General features: G+C 32.3%; 1 long non-coding RNA gene across 1 annotated transcript; it reads left to right on the forward strand.

Annotated features, from left to right (window-relative positions):
- The first annotated feature begins 13,257 nt into the window (after positions 1-13,257).
- On the forward strand, positions 13,258-13,878 carry LOC136203778 (uncharacterized). The gene is made up of 2 exons (XR_010674978.1): positions 13,258-13,539; positions 13,636-13,878. It is a non-coding gene; the product is annotated as an uncharacterized lncRNA (long non-coding RNA).
- Positions 13,879-17,614: the final 3,736 nt, after the last annotated feature.

Raw genomic sequence — 17,614 nt, forward strand, 5'->3', positions numbered from 1 at the left:
AATAGGGTTTCCCTCGTGTCGGGCCCACGAAAGGGGGGGCCCGAGACCTTAATACGCTGCTGCCTTTTGGCAGCAGTGCCGCGGCTGGCCGCCGCCGCCTTACGGCAGCGACGTCCAGTCGCTGGACGGTTGCTGCCGCGAGGCAGCAACCGTGAACAGTAGTTCGGGTTGCTGCCTCGCGGCGCAACCCGGACTACTGTCCCTTTTTTTTTATTAAATATATATATATATATATATCAGTATTAAAACGGTTTTAAAACGATTTTCAGAAAATAGGAAAACCTTTTAAAGATTTTCTGTTTTATCTTTAGGATTAATAAAACTAACTTTTATCAATCTAACTATAAAACTAATAGTTTTTATTATAATGATTATCAACCAAAATAATTAGGAACATATGCATAATCTATTTTAATTAACAATTAATTAAAACTTATTTATCTTTAGAATTAATTAATCAAAACAGTTTCGTTAATTAACCTAACTATAAATATTCATTCAATCTGATTGAAAAACCTTTTAATTTTCATATATGAAATAACGGATTTAACGCAGGCTCTGATACCACTAAAGGAAAATAGGCAAACGTTTAGCAGCGGAAATATAAAAATTTTAACCTTTTTCCATTAACCCAAGATTCGTTAATCGTTATTTCATATAAAGAAGGATAGAAGGAAATACCTTTTAGAAGTTCTATCTATCGTTGCAATCGAAGTGCCCACAACTCTTGCTTCGAGTTCCCGAGCACAAGAAAAAAACACAATTCAAAACAAGTTAGAACTCAACCGTGTAAAAGCAATCAAGAATAGATTGCCTCTAATTAATCAACACAAGATCAATGAATGAAAGAAAGAGATGAAAATCGATCGAATCGGAAGGAAGCGGTGAATGATCTCGTCCTCAACTTGGGGTTCAAAATTCACTCTCTTCGGTAGACTAGGGTTGGCCGAAATTCTCATGTAAGGGGGGTATATATACTCTCTTGTATCTAAACCCTAGTTAGATAGAATTAGGTTACTGAATAAGAATTTAATTCGGAATATAATTCTTATTTATTATCTATAATTATATCTTAAATATAAAGATAATAATAATAACCTTATAGGATAATAATAGGAGCAATTTAATCTCATTAAACCTCCTAACTTATTTATCCTTTAATTAATTTAATTCACAGTCATAATCTAATTAGAATTGTTAAAAAATCAAATTAATTATTTATGTATTTTACCATACAAAAATCGCCCCCCTCATTTACTGGGCCTTAGTGGACTCAGTTGGGCTTCCATCAATTAATTAACATCTGTTTCTCTTTTGGGCTCCAAGTCTTATGTGTGACCCATTAGGTTCTTATTTCTTCTAGCCGTATGCAACTATTAAATTAATTTTCTCAGAATTATATTTAATCTTTGCATAACGGAATGAGTATTCGAAATGTGATTAGCAAATCCGAAACATTCCCCCAGAGCTATAAGAAGACAGGTTGATTCTGTCGTTGACCTTTCCGTATTAGTTACAGTATAATTCGATCCTTTATCAACTACATCCTTGAACTGAATCTTATGACTATGGATAATGTCAAGTCACATATAGTGAGACGTTCGTTTTACTTGTACATGCCGAGTCAACTCCAATTAGATAGGTTAAGTGAAATCTGTATTTCAAGTCTTAAGCTATCACCTTGTAAGGCTTTAGGGTCAAGTCTTCCACAAGCGATCCTTGGACGTATCTCCCATTTATCGGGAGTGACAAATGCTCAATCCAATGTATAACTGTCCTGCAATTACTTCCTGTGATACCCAACGTCTGCCGTTCATACCCCAGAGTCATCTCTGTTATGGATCGTGTTACAACAGGATCAAAGCATCACATTCCGTAATTCAGAATCACTAATTAACATTCCTTTGAGTCTTAGGATTACTTATACCTATTAATACCAATGAGATGAACAGGTGACAAGGATAAATCTATCCATCCTGTTATCTCAAGTCGGGTCCCCAATCCTAATGAACTCCCTTTCATTGGATCCATGCAACTGTCCAGATTATCTGTATATCTGAAGCTTGTGAGATCAGCTCTCTATCTTGACAGAAGACATTGTTACATGCAAGTCTCAACAGTGATATGTCAATCCTTTTCTAAACATATTACTTGACTTGGGGTGGTTTTAAGTTTATTAGTTTATTATAAAGTTTCGTCTCACTTCATGCTTGTATGAACACTTTATAATCACTTTAAACAAACTTAGGGATTTCCTTTTATTAGACTTATTTAGTTCTTAAAAGAGGTTGCCTTTATATAGTTACGAAACCATATCTTATTAAAACAAAAGACATAAAGAACACTTCATTTATATTTAGTTCATATCCTAGAACAATTGCCTATAGGACACTAAACCCCAACATGTATAACATTTTGAATGGATATTATAAATAACTATTGGGAATTTCCTCTACACTCACACACACGAAGAGAATTCTGATTGAATGATTGTGTGCTATCACTCATTGAATTCCACTACTGAAAAAGAAGGTTAGCTTCATAGCTTAAACCTATCAAAGCAAAGGCGGAACAGCTGGAAAGGTCATCACTCAGAATGATTGGGCGTAAAGCGTCTGTAGGTGGCTTTTTAAGTCCGTCGTCAAATCCCAGGGCTCAACCCTGGACAGGCGGTGGAAACTGCCAAACTCGAGAGTATTCGGAATAGGCACCGAAGACCGAAGCACTACTGAGAGAGGAACTAATTAGTAACCTCTTTTTGTGACACCCTTTTTTAAAAACCGTCAATTTCTAGAACAGTAATAAATTCCATTTAATATATAAATAAAACTAAAAAAAACGAACACAGTAGTATTTCGTTTATAAATGCATTCCAATAGGTTCAAATAAATGAAACCAAACATTTACAATTTACCAAAAGTGCAGACAAGATAGACTATTTGTAATATAATCTAAAAATGACGACTCTACATACTGGTTGATCCATACAAGCGTCGCTAGCCTTTTTATTCCTGAAAAGTGGTGGTGGCAAGGGTGAGCTGTCGACTCAATAAGATAGTTAATTAAATATACAGTTCAGCAACATGCGAATACAAAAGCTTCGTGCATTTAATTTATAGGTTATCAAGCAACATGTTTATCAATTTACGAATTAACAGTCGTTTAATTTAAGGGCCCTGCTTATCATAGTCTAGTAATACCCAATGGTTGCTTGGCCAATAAAATCATATTCTGGGATACCCTGTCGTAACAAATACTCGGTATCCCGTCTCCTATCTCTAGGTACCCTGTCGTAACAAATACCCGATACCTTAACACCCTGTCGTAACAAATACCCGGTGTTATATTTCACGTGATCACAATATTCATTTTTCTCAATTCAGTCGTAACCATTGAATATACTATCCTAGTTAAGCTCTTATTCTCATAATTTTCTCGTCTTTTATATTACCCAACGTTTCTCAAATGTATCATAATAAATTTCCATTCTATCCTCAATAAGTCTCGGTCTAAAAACCATTCATGTCCTCACAACCATCAATATCAAATTCAATTCATTCACGTCACCGCAATCATCATAAATATCAACCATCAATATCAAATTCAATTCATTCACGTCACCGCAATCATCATAAATATAAAGTATACATGTCAAACATATAAATCAAATCAATAAGCAATTATTACACCAAATATAATACAGCAACAAACATACAATTAAGAGTACTGTACATTTAATTAACTACTCACTTTGATCGCAAATAAAAATACTAGCAGTTATCGAACTCTGATTTATCACTCGTTTGATCACCATAGCTTTGAGCATAATTTAATGGGATCTCCAAAAATTAATCACCCTCAATAACTCAATATAATATAATTTTAGAAGATGGAGAGGAAGAAAAGAAAAATGGTAGACGGCTGTTCTCCTCCTTTTTTTCTCAAAAACTTAATATACATACCTATATATATGTAATTTCCGCCAACCCTATTATATTAGAAAAAGAGTTCCATTTTGTATAGAATTCTCTTTTATTAATTATTATAAAAAAAATCCTAATGTATGATGCGTAAAAAAATAACAATTCTATAAAATAATATAACACCTAATATTTTTAAATAGTCTTTTAATTACAAGATATATAATGATAAAAAAATGTTTAATATTTATGCTTATCAAAATTAAATTAAATTTTGACAAGTTATTATACTCCCCTAATTAATTATTTTAGGAACCTATTTTTTTTGGATAATAATATCTAATAAAAATTTTATGTACAAGTAAATGTTTATAAAAATTATTTTACGGGCGTTACAGTTCTTCCCCTCTAAAAAGAATTTCTTCCTCGAAATTCAAAAAGTGATGTTAAAATTTATTCAACTAAAAAAATCTAGAAATTAAATTATTAAATATATATATATATAGAGATGAAAATTTTCAAATCTTGAAATTGACAAATTTAATTAATTCAAAACAAAATAATTTAAAGGTAATCTTTCTATAAGAAGAATTGATCCTCCTTCTTTCTGGAAGAAAAAAAAACATAATAGGGTATAGACAAATCTAATAGAATAGCTACAACACAGAAAACTCAAGAACACAGATAAAAAGAATTGTCCTTTTTATTAGTAGAAATAAAACTATATGGAGAAAAAAAAATTTATCGGTTTCACTTAAGTACTCAATTATCAATATAAAATTAATAATATTGTAAAATTTATTTCACTTACAAAATTTGGTCAACAATGGGTTTTATTAATACAAATGTAACTAACTCAAAAAAAAAAAAATTGAGAGTCATGAAATAAAACCTTACTTTCAAATTAGGGTATGGCATCTCTAGATGTCATTTTTCTCAACAAAACAAAATAAAACAAAGTAGGATCTAGTTATGTAATATAATTAATACTTCGGCTAAATGATGTCATATGCATGTCATCATTACTATACTCATTATGGTCTAAGCTCAAAACGTGAATAAAGCCCAAGCATGTCTAAAGAAACCATGAGAAGCAAGGCGGTGCAAAACCAGCAACATGCGTCCTATCAAAGACCTTCTACAATCTTATAAGATAAATGATTCCTACTCATGACCAAACTCTTTAAGAGATTAGGAATCCTAGCTCTACAAGGATTCCCACAGGGAACGATCACCTGACAAAACCTAATTAAGACACTATAAATAGACAAGTATGTGGACAAGTTCCGGTATGTTAACTTCTATCACAAAGATAGTCTAAAACCTTCATCCGGTCATAAACAACAACTGACTTAGGTATCGGGGTGGGTTTACCGAACTCCGGTCCGGTCTGACCTTGTTATTGTTTTATAGGTTCTAACACGATGTCAAATCACATCTGCGGTTTATATACGTAACCAGGTTCAGGTAACAAGTTACCAATATACAAATTATTTTGCAAACATAAAACCCTACTTGTATCGTAATAATCAATTTATTCTATAATTAATGAGATTTTTTTTTTGGAGAATAGGTGGTGGCTCATCCAAAGAAAATAAGGATAATAGGATAATTTTTTTAAAGAACTTTATCATCAAAATATGTCAATTTAAAAATAAACCAAGGATTGTAACTATAATTAAAGGAATAACATATAATTTTACCAACATTTCAATTGATAAGCACATGAAGAAACACACAAATTCTCTGTAAACTTCTAATTTATTTACTTTAACGAGATACAACGGCATGTAAGGAAAAGTTTAATACATATATATATATATATATTTCAAGGTACTACAATCATAATGGAATAAAATGGCATATTCCAAAAATTAATATTTATATATTTATTAAAAGTCATTAGAGTACATCTCTCTTCAAATGAATTTTGATCTCGAAATTAATTGATAAATATAAAAACTCTAAGAAATTTTTACTAGACGCTCGACCAGTATGTATCCTATATCCTGATACTATCCCTAAGAACGTAGATCCGCTCTGATATTTGTTCTCATCATAATCATCAATATCCTTCTCAAATTTATTCGTACCAACATGATTATTGTCAATATACCAGATACACATATTAAATATAACGATAAAGCCAATAGACAATTTATCTCAACAAATCAACATAGCAACAAACATACAATGAAAGGTACCACATATTTAATTAACTACTTAATTTCATTATGAGTATAACAATCAATTACAATGAACATACAAGTAAGCGAACAAATAACTACGTATATAATTAACTACTTACCTCTATTCCGAAAAAGAACGCTAAATTAGCAAACCATGATCATTTATCTTCAAATTAATACATGTATCCTACATTGAGAGAATAAACCTTTTTTTTCTATGATTTTCGGCTGTCCCACAATAAAATTGGTTTTTATACTCATAAAGTAGGGTTAGGTTAAAATAGGGTTTTATTTCTATTATTATCCCCAAAATTATTATATTCAAAACCATTATTTATGGTTAGTTAGTTAGTTAGTTACTTTTATGGATTTTGTAATAGGTATAGCCTATACTTATATAAGGTTTTATTCCTTACTTTTCTTGTTGTACTTGATGTTTTCGTATCTATAAAATGATGTATGCATTTTTATCAAAAAAAAAAATAAATAAATAAAATGCTTCAATTTTGCGTAAGGAATACTTTTATTATTATTTTCTCAACCACTAGATAACTATGGCATGCTAACAAAAATAATCAATAATACTAACAGAAATAATAAAACAAGATAATGTTAACATAAATAACATTTAAATATTCATTCAAAATTATTTCAAATAAGATAAAGCAACAAAAATAAGATAATAAGATAATGTTAACATATAACATTTAATTATTTTTCCAGAATTACTTATTATTTATTTCTATTAGTCAAAACTAGTTGTTGTAATTTATTTTACCATTTTTATTAATTATTTTAGACTTTCAACTATAAATATATGATATTAATATTTTCTTTTATTAAAATAAATATACTTAATTAATTATCTTGGATCCAAATTTCAAAAATTACATGTATGAAAAAATAATAAATTTTTTTTTACGGGCGTTAAAATTCTTCCCCTAAAAAAAATTTCGTCCCCAAAAATAACAACTAATGTGTTTTAAAAGATTTACTAACCGCATAAAAAATGAAATTTTAGATAGTGTACTTAAAAGGTTTAATTGAACTAAAACAAATTGATTTCATTTTTAGTGCAAACCTTAATTGGATATATGAATAAGAAGAAATTCAGTATTTCTCAAAAATAAATAAATAAATAAATCAGTAAATAACAAAATTTTAAGAATGAATGAAAGAAAAAAGAAATTAACTTTTACTAAAAGAGCTGAATAATAACCAAATACAGAACGTTAATGATTTTCAGTAAACTGCACAAATAGCAATAACATAACCAATAATAATTGAAAACTAATTTACTCTAAGGATAACTAATAAGATTTTTTTTATATGACCTTAATTGTAGATTGAAACTCATAAAATAAAACCTTACTTTAACTAAAATAGTCATTTTCACTAAATAATTCTTGTTAACCCCCTTTTTTTTTTTTAATAAATGGAATAATAGAAAAAATCTCATCCAAAAAAAATTAACCGCAATATACATATTTAATGAATTTCAACAGCAAATGAAGCAAATTTGAAAACTTTTTTTTTTATATATAAAATACCACTAAATCAAATTGTAGAATTTAACTAGCATATCACTTAATAAAGACAAATATACGCATACAAGTCTAATTTGCTTTAAAAAACAACAACAATAGTCTATGCAGGTAAGAGCAAATATTAATCAAAAGTTCAAATTTATTTTTCTTGAATGAACTAATATTGAAAGAGTATAGTTATGCAATTAATAGACTCCTCGTTAAGCATCTAGCCTAACTCTAGTGATAATACAACTAGCCTATTTTTGTCCCTAGAAATGTAGACCCGCTCTGATACCATTAAATGTGACACCCTTTTTTAAAAACCATCAATTTCTAGAACAGTAATAAATTCCATTTAATATATAAATAAAACTAAAAAAAACGAACACAGTGGTATTTCGTTTATAAATGCATTCCAATAGGTTCAAATAAATGGAACCAAACATTTACAATTTACCAAAAGTGCAGACAAAATAGACTATTTGTAATATAATCTAAAAATGACGACTCTACATACTGGTTGATCCATACAAGCGTCGCTAGCCTTTTTATTTCTGAAAAGTGGTGGTGGCAAGGGGTGAGCTGCCGACTCAATAAGATAGTTAATTAAATATACAGTTCAGCAACATGCGAATACAAAAGCTTCGTGCATTTAATTTATAGGTTATCAAGCAACATGTTTATCAATTTACGAATTAACAGTCGTTTAATTTAAGGGCCCTGCTTATCCTAGTCTAGTAATACCCAATGATTGCTTGGCCAATAAAATCATATTCTGGGATACCCTGTCGTAACAAATACCCGGTATCCCGTCTCCTATCTCTAGATACCCTGTCGTAACAAATACCCGGTATCCCGTCTCCTATCTCTAGGTACCCTGTCGTAACAAATACCCGGTATCCCGTCTCCTATCTCTAGGTACCCTGTCGTAACAAATACCCGGTATCCCGTCTCCTATCTCTATACCCTGTCGTAACAAATACCCGGTACCTTAACACCCTGTCGTAACAAATACCCGGTGTTATATTTCACGTGATCACAATATTCATTTTTCTCAATTCAGTCGCAACCATTGAATATACTATCCTAGTTAAGCATTCTCATAATTTTCTCGTCTTTTATATTACCCAATGTTTCTCAAATGTATCATAATAAATTTCCATTCTATCCTCAATAAGTCTCGGTCTAAAAACCATTCATGTCCTCACAACCATCAATATCAAATTCAATTCATTCACGTCACCGCAATCATCATAAATATCAACCATCAATATCAAATTCAATTCATTCACGTCACCGCAATCATCATAAATATAAAGTATACATGTCAAACATATAAATCAAATCAATAAGCAATTATTACACCAAGTATAATACAGCAACAAACATACAATTAAAGGTACTGTACATTTAATTAACTACTCACCTTGATCGCAAATAAAAATACTAGCAGTTATCGATCTCTGATTTATCACCCGTTTGATCACCATAGCTTTGAGCATAATATAATGGGATCTCCAAAAATTAATCACCCTCGATAACTCAATATAATATAATTTTAGAAGATGGAGAGGAAGAAAAGGAAAATGGTAGACGACTGTTCTCCTCCTTTTTTTCTCAAAAATTTAATATACATACCTATATATATGTAATTTCCGCCAACCCTATTATATTAGAAAAAGAGTTCCATTTTGTATAGAATTCTCTTTTATTAATTATTATAAAAAAATCCTAATGTATGATGCGTAAAAGAATAACAATTCTATAAAATAATATAACACCTAATATTTTTAAATAGTCTTTTAATTACAAGATATATAATAATAAAAAAAATATTTAATATTTATGCTTATCAAAATCAAATTAAATTTTGACAAGTTATTATACTCCCCTAATTAATTATTTTAGGAACCTATTTTTTTGGATAATAATATCTAATAAAAATTTTATGTCCAAGTAAATGTTTGCGGGCGTTACACTTTTAGAACCTCTAAATCCCTCTAGGCATTTCTCTCACACCAAACATAGTAAATGACAGCTGTAAAACATTTAGGATCAGACCGACCAACCACAGGGGCCCGCCCTGCAAGGCCAGAGTGGGCTCGACGGTCAGCCTCCATTCAAATTACGTTAGGGAATCGAGGCGTCAGCAAAAGACTGTCGTCTGTTCCAAAAACAAAAGCCCCTTAACGTCCCGGGACAGGAGTGGAGGACGACCCTATGTGGGGGCGGGCGTTCTTTTTCTCCGAAGGAAAGATGATTATTATCTTGTGATAAAATAAAATCTTAACCTAAAAAATAAAACTTATTTTCTTCCTTTTTATATTTAGGTTAGTATTAAAACCATTGAGTTCTTGCTTATTTGTTTTAATCAATTAGAAAATTAATCCAATTAATCACTTTTTTTTAATAATAATAAACAAAATAAAACCTAATATCTACATAGGGGACACACATAATGATGAGAAAGAGCCTTTCGAATTTTAAACTCTGAATCCAATATTATAAATATATATTATTATCTGATTTATATTTCAACCAATTGAAAAATAATTTCCATCGGATAATTTCTCTTTTATTTATTTGTTTTACTAGGCTTGGGCTGAACTGGATTTTTATCCAATTAAACTCTAGTTCACTCAAGCCCGAATCACTGATATGTTTCTACTTGAATGTACATAAATATTATATGCATTTGAAGCTATCTGAATGTGCATTTCAACTAGACGTTATATGCATTCGATCATAGGTCTATCTAATGTTGGCAGTGGCCCTGAAAGATACTTTCGGCCCATAAGTCATAAGCGGACTATAACAAGACATTATGACTATCAAATTAAATAGACATCTCATATCAAAATATCGAGAACATGATAGTAATCTCAAGTGATCCATGTTGTTTGATATCAAGTCCAACATGAGGCATAACATTGTCATCCTCGTCTAGTGCTCAGATATTCATTGATCTCTAAGTGAACTGATATGTTCGAACGAGGAATAACTCTGATTGCGTCATTTGGATGTGGCCACACACTTCTCAGCTTTACTAATTAAGTGGTCTACAACATCTCCTCTCCCGTAGGAGAGTAGCAATCCCGACACTTCACTCATGGCTCCTCAACAGGATCTCGAGCATACCCAATAATAAATCCATACTTGGGACCTAGTCACGGACCCGTTAAGCGAATGATCTAAGTATAACGTGTCTCATATAGGCTTCATAATGACTTTGGGTCTAAGGACTCCACTATAAGCATTACATGAGAAACACCTATGACACTGTTACCATCTGGTGTTCTCATAGCGGATTGATCCACTGTTTACTATTTCATAAGTCCCTATGCCCTTGACTGTCTTCTAATGTCCATGGCCGGTGAAACACCATCAACAACTGAGGCACACACTAGTCTTTAGTTCATCATCACTCCCATGATAATAGCAGATTAGAGATGTTTTAAAATAGTATCTTATTGTCTCATGGTTTCATTTGTCCGGATCCTTAACCCATCAAATATGAACATATAACTAATGTATATTTTGAAGAGTAATTGATTGCATATTTTGAAGAAACTGAAACGTTACAAAAGAGTAATTGATTGTATATTTTTGAAGAAACCAAAACGTTTGAGAAAATTGAAACTTTGTTGAGACAAGTGGTAAAAAAATAATAGAAATATTGAGTTGCTTGTTTGACATTTTAACAAATTGCTAACTAAATTTTATAGTGTTTTGACATCATGCTCCCAAAAGATTGAGCTTTTATATATGGATGATAGATAGATAAATAACTCTATTTATTTAAAGTCGAAAATAATTATTTTTAAAATGAAGAATTAGTTTTACCTTTTTTCGTTTTTTTGGAAATATTTCTTGTTAATTATAAATCTATTTTCCTTAATTTCTATTTAATAATAAATAAACATGTTTATAGAGAAAGATTTGCCGGCATTACTTTGATTGCGGTCAAAGAAGTTGAGCGAAACCCTCGAAATATATTTGCTATTTGAGGCTAAAACCGTAATTTAGAAATTTGACACCGACACATCTACGGTCCATATTCAATGTCTAATATAGTAAAATATGATCTTGGCCTCGTTTTTCGTTTTGAATGATTCAGAACTGCCTGATTTCTACATGTAATTTTCCGTTTTGTTAAAATTCTCCGTCTCCGTTCTCCGCCAATATGCCTGCCCATGATAGTCGCCGTGACCTCCGTGCAGACGGTGGTGCTCCGCCGCAGACTCTGCTGCCGAAATCAAATCAAAAGTTTCTCTCCATAATCCTTAGAGTTATAATAATGACCGGCATAACTACTCTCTTCTTTGTATTCCTCGGCGTAGCTGCCATCCTCCTCCTCGGGGCCACCGCGGCGCTTCACCGGCATTCTGGGCCCTCCAAATCTACAAATGGATTGTCCTTCAAAGACCTAAAAAAGCTTCCGCAATTCAGATTTTCGAGGAAGAAGAAAGGTGAAGCAGAAGCTGATTGTGCGGTTTGTTTGGATGGAATGAAACAGGGACAGTGGTGCAGGAAACTTTCAGGCTGCGGTCATATGTTCCATAGGAAATGTGTTGATACTTGGTTGGTTAAGGTTTCTGCTTGTCCAACTTGTAGGACAAAGGTTCAGTTTGACTTGGATGATCTTACTCCAATTGAAGATAGAACATTTTGGGGATTTGATTGAGCTAATGAATCAAGGGTTTGGTAGATACTCGTAAGTTATTGTTCAAATCCTCTCTTTTTGTATCATATTATCATATATGCTATTTAGAGTTATGAGTTTCATGTTAATCTTGTTCGGGCTCTTCTTCTTCTGGTTGATGTTTTATGTATTCTGTTATGTAAAATGTGAAACTAGGAATTTTTTTTAATAGTTAGATTCATGAAATTTAGCTGCCAAAGAAGGACTGGAATAAAATGGTCCTCTCTCTAACTAAAGATATTGTTTTCTTATTTTATAACCTTATAAATATTGATCAATTATTGGCTTTTCTTTGTTTTGTTCTGCATAACTTTTAGCATCTAATAGAAATCCTTTGCCTTTTATATTCTAGTGAATAGACCTTTGAATTCTTTAGGAGGAAGAGAAGTATATTAAACTGTTATTAATGAAATGGAAATAACCACGGTGCACTTGCTCAGGTGGCAAAGGTATTGTAATTGGATAAGGTTAACCATTTAATCTGGGTTCAATTTGTGAGGATGGGAATGCAGCTGTATTTAAAATGCTCGGTGCAACCTAGCCGGATTAGTTGCTGTCAGCTTAGGATACGGGGCGAGAAGAGAGTTAAGAAGTCAGTTGAAAGTACTTTTAACAAATGTTATTTACTAATGGAAATTGATGTTCTACACTAAAGGTTTATAGACATAATAAATTTAAAGGACTAAATCCAGTAATATCAAAACTCTTATTTTCTGCTGCAGCAGTTTGATATCTGGGTTCCTGAATCCACCCTATCTGAACCATTTGCATTTCTAGGCAGAGTCCATACCATAGTCGTTGCGATTCCATACAACAATGGTTTTTGTTCAGTTTTGGTTTTATCAGGTGTAATGGCTAATTGGCTAGAATTTGAGATAATTTCATTTTATGTTTCCCCAACAATTTTTCTTGTATAGCTGGATTTGGAAAGATAAAGATATAGACGGGAGGTTTGCTGTGAAGTTACAACCCCTGATAATACTATGGAGTGATTATCTTTTGGACGGCGACTTGCTTGGATTATGTTTATTTATATTAGCATGGAGAAACTTTGCTTTGTTCACTTGTAATTTCAGGTTTTCAAATCTCACTCAAATGAATTCAGTATGATACTACCTAGATTTCTGTTAACAGTATTGAGCTGAAAAAGTGCATCATATGTAGAGAAAGGCCAACAAATTTGCTGCTCCAACAAGGAGGTTAGTTGTTATGATTTATATTACGTATGTTCATGTTTTAGGTGTACGAAAACATTGAGGCATAGTTATGGTAGATATATATTTGATTCTTGTCAGATTCAATTGGAGGCCAGAGGCATGATGTCTTTAATCGTTGAGCACTTGAATTAACGTGTAGAGATCAAGCATTTGATAAGTTTCAGTATATTGAATTTGAGCAAATTTAACTTATGGTGGACAAAAGCAAAAGATATAATATTGTTGTATAGAGTTATTCATTATTTATGGAATCTAAAACTTATTCTAATATGTGTTTAACTTGAATGCCATTGAATAACTAATTTAAGATAGTTAATTGCTTGTACTTGTACTTTTGGATATATGACTGTAACTTGAGCATAGATTGAACTTGAACGTACGCAAGTTAGTGCCATTAAAAGCACTAGGGTCTCTTAAGGCGATGAGACCTCAAATCACCTGTGGCGGTTGGTGCCACCCTAGGCACTCACCTGAGCAAAGTTAGGAACCACATGAAGAAAGGGTAAAACATGAATGAAAACAGTACTGAAGTTTCAGAAAATAAACTGATAGAAACAGAATGAGAGAACAAATAGAGAAATAAAGAATTGTATTGATACTTAGCTGAAATTGATAGGACAGGAAAGATAAAATGAGCCGAGAATGATCTCAAACTCCCTCAGGAAGATAAACTTCCCTCTCAGCTCAAGAGAACAGAGCCAACCACTCAAAGGGTGTTACTAACATAATTCTTCATGATCCCCTCCTCCTCCCTCTACACATCTATATATACCAACTAGAACACTCCCTCTCCTTAACTAACTCTCACTATGCCTCAAATCACATACCCCTTCATTCTGGTAAATTACATACGTGGTGTACAACCTTTACCCCAAATCACAATTTGGTGTACAACCAAAATTTTGTCACACTAAACCGTACGAACTTCAGGTGACCTCCCACTAAAGTGTACAGCCGGTTTTTGTGACTGGTCAACGCTGGTCAACTATGCCATGTCAGCATTTTTCATTATAGAATTAAAAAAAGTGGGACACACTCTTTATGGAATGACTAATATAACCTTATTCTTTATAAATTTACTAAAATACCCTCATCTTCTTCCTTGAACCACTCTCTCCCATTTCTCTCTCTACATCTTCTCTCTCACTCCTCTCTCTACCATTTCTCTCTCAACCTCTTCAACCCTCTCTCTACCATTAAGAAATAGAATAAAAAAAAAGATGAGATTTCTCTCTCTTTTTCTTTCTCTCTCGTAAAGAAAACTCTAATTCCCTTTTCTCTTGTTTTTCATCCATATTCTTTTATCTCTTTTTCTTCCTTGAAATTGCAGAGGCAAGTCTTTTTCTTTTTCATTTCCATTTTCTTGAAACCCACCTGAAATACAAGATTAGTAAATTCTAATTAGGTTAACTTATTTCGTTAAGACAGCAAAAACAAAACTGTAATCAAAGTTAATTTGAATTACCTGTTTCCTTTGAAAGTGGTTTTTCTGATTTAAAGAATCCAAAGTGATTCTTGAGTGAAGATTTGCCCTTGAAATGTGTTGCAGAAAAACCTTGTGAAAATTCCAACACATTCTCCATGGAAGCTTCTTTCTGTATGTACAGATTAGACAAGAATTAATATATGAATAATACTTATTAAACTGGAATAAAATAAAATAAAATTACCTTGGTAAACACATGAGAACTAGCAGTATCATCAAGATAGGAAAACTGGTGTTGATTTGTGGGATAATATTGTTTGGACTTGTTTTTGGTTTTATGAATCTTCTTATTATGAGGATCAAAGCAGTAATCTCAATAATCTAATTCAGAATAATGTGGAGGTCCAGAAGATGCATCAGAAACCATAGATAAATCCTCTTTTTTTTTATTCTATTTCTTAATGGTAGAGAGAAAGCGTTGAAGAGGTTGAGAGAGAAATGGTAGAGAGAGGAGTGAGAGAGAAGATGTAGAGAGAGAAATGGGAGAGAGTGGTTCAAGGAAGAAGATGAGGGTATTTTAGTAAATTTATAAAGAATAAGGTTATATTAGTCATTCCATAAAGAGTGGGTCCCACTTTTTTTAATTCTACAATGAAAAATGCTGACGTGGCATAGTTGACCAGCGTTGACCGGTCACAAAAACCGGCTGTACATTTTAGTGGGAGGTCACCTGAAGTTCGTACGGTTTAGTGTGACAAAATTTTGGTTGTACAACAAAGTGTGATTTGGGGTAAAGGTTGTACACCATGTATGTAATTTACCCCCCTTCATTCCCATAATACGCCTTATGCCTGTTAGCATGTTTTCTATCATAAACATAGATTGTTATAAATAATTTTCTTTTTGTTTATTAAGTTCTATATATATATATATATATATATATATATATATATAGCTGGTTAGAGGCTTCTGGTTACTTACAGTCTTTCTAAGGAAACTAATGCCTTTTTTTATTTCCAAATTTTCAGAAATATTGGAGAGTTCCTATTTCCTTGAAGTATGTTTAATTTGTTTTGGAAACTAAATTTAGTTTTCAAAACCAAATCATTTATTGTGATGTTGCTACCCTGAACATGTCATTCCCTTTTCCAAATTGTATTTAAAATTTAAGGTGACATTAACAGCATATAAGCAATGACTCATTGAAGGCTCCTTGCCAGGGTGTTTGGAGGCGCTACTGCCTCATCTCGCCTGAGCTCCTAGGCAAGCATCTCTAGCGCTTTTAACAACACCTGTCCCAAGTTAGGCATAATTTATTGAAATAGCAACAGAGCTAGCATTTGAGCTGATTGGCTTATGTTATGTCTCCAAGAAAAAAGCTCATGGGATAAAAAATATTTTCAGAATGATAATTAATATCATCCCACAGCCTTTCTTATAGTTAGCTTGTGTCTCATGTAATTTGGCAATCAGCTCAGTCATGGTCTTATAAGAGGAGCCACTTTCCTCCACAGACTGCCTTGCAGCTTGCCATAATTGCTGAGCCTTGTCCCACACTTTCAGACCATTTCTCCTCTCATCCATTCGTTTACTCCACCACACAGGCTCTCTTTATATCAGTAGCTTTGCCCAACCCGATGGAACTGCCATTTTAACACTTGTTTGATTTTTGTTTGTTTTAGACGGAAGGTTTTGGTGTGAAGGTAGGAACCCTGGTATGATGGGGTCATTATCTCTTTGATAGTGACTTGCTTGGGTTTCATTTTATTTATGTTTGAAGTATTAGTTAGCATGGAAGAAACTTGGCTTCGTTTCAGTTTTTCAAAACTCATTCACATGAAATTCATTATTATATATACTACCATCCTACCTAGATTTCAAATTAACAGTCATAGCTATAAAAATTGCCATATGTGGAGATATGTCAATTAGTTAGCTGCTCCAGTGAGATTTATATGACTAAGGCTATGTTCTTGGTTCTCTAAGGTAAGGTGTGAGGACAAATTGAGGCATGGTCATTGGTTATGGTAGATGAAATCTATATTTGATTCTTGTCAGTTTTCATTTGCTGGCTAGAGGAATGAAGTCATTAATTGTTGAGCACTACCATTAAGGTCTAGAGAATCAGAAATCATGCTTTGATAAGATTAGAGGAGTTTGTTTTGTATCTAACTGGAGTTGAGTTACGGTTCACAAAAGCAAGCAATAGTATTATAGTAAACTTAGCTCAACATTTTCTTTAGTTCAATGTCATTGAAGTTATAATTTCAGATAGTTAAAAACTAGTAATGTCTGATCCGTGTCACGGCCATAAACTTAGCTCAACTTTTTCTAATGTGAGACTCAAGCCATGAACCTATGGTTTCTTGATTACTTTATCCTTAGCAGGGCCGTCTCCAGCATTTTGGAGGCTTGCCCTAGGCGTATTGTGCATTTTTTTTTTCATATCTAAATCTAATACTATTTTAAAAATAATAAATATTAAAGAGTAAAATCAATAAATTATTAATTACAATTCAAGTCATATAATAATAACATAAAGCTAAGCTAAGCTAAAAAATTATTATTCTTCTTGCTTTTGTACATGTAAAATCGAGTTTTCTTTTTTATATTTAAAATCAAGGTTCTTCT

Source organism: Euphorbia lathyris, chromosome 8, assembly GCF_963576675.1.
Source record: "Euphorbia lathyris chromosome 8, ddEupLath1.1, whole genome shotgun sequence".
Classification (NCBI taxonomy): Eukaryota; Viridiplantae; Streptophyta; class Magnoliopsida; order Malpighiales; family Euphorbiaceae; genus Euphorbia; species Euphorbia lathyris.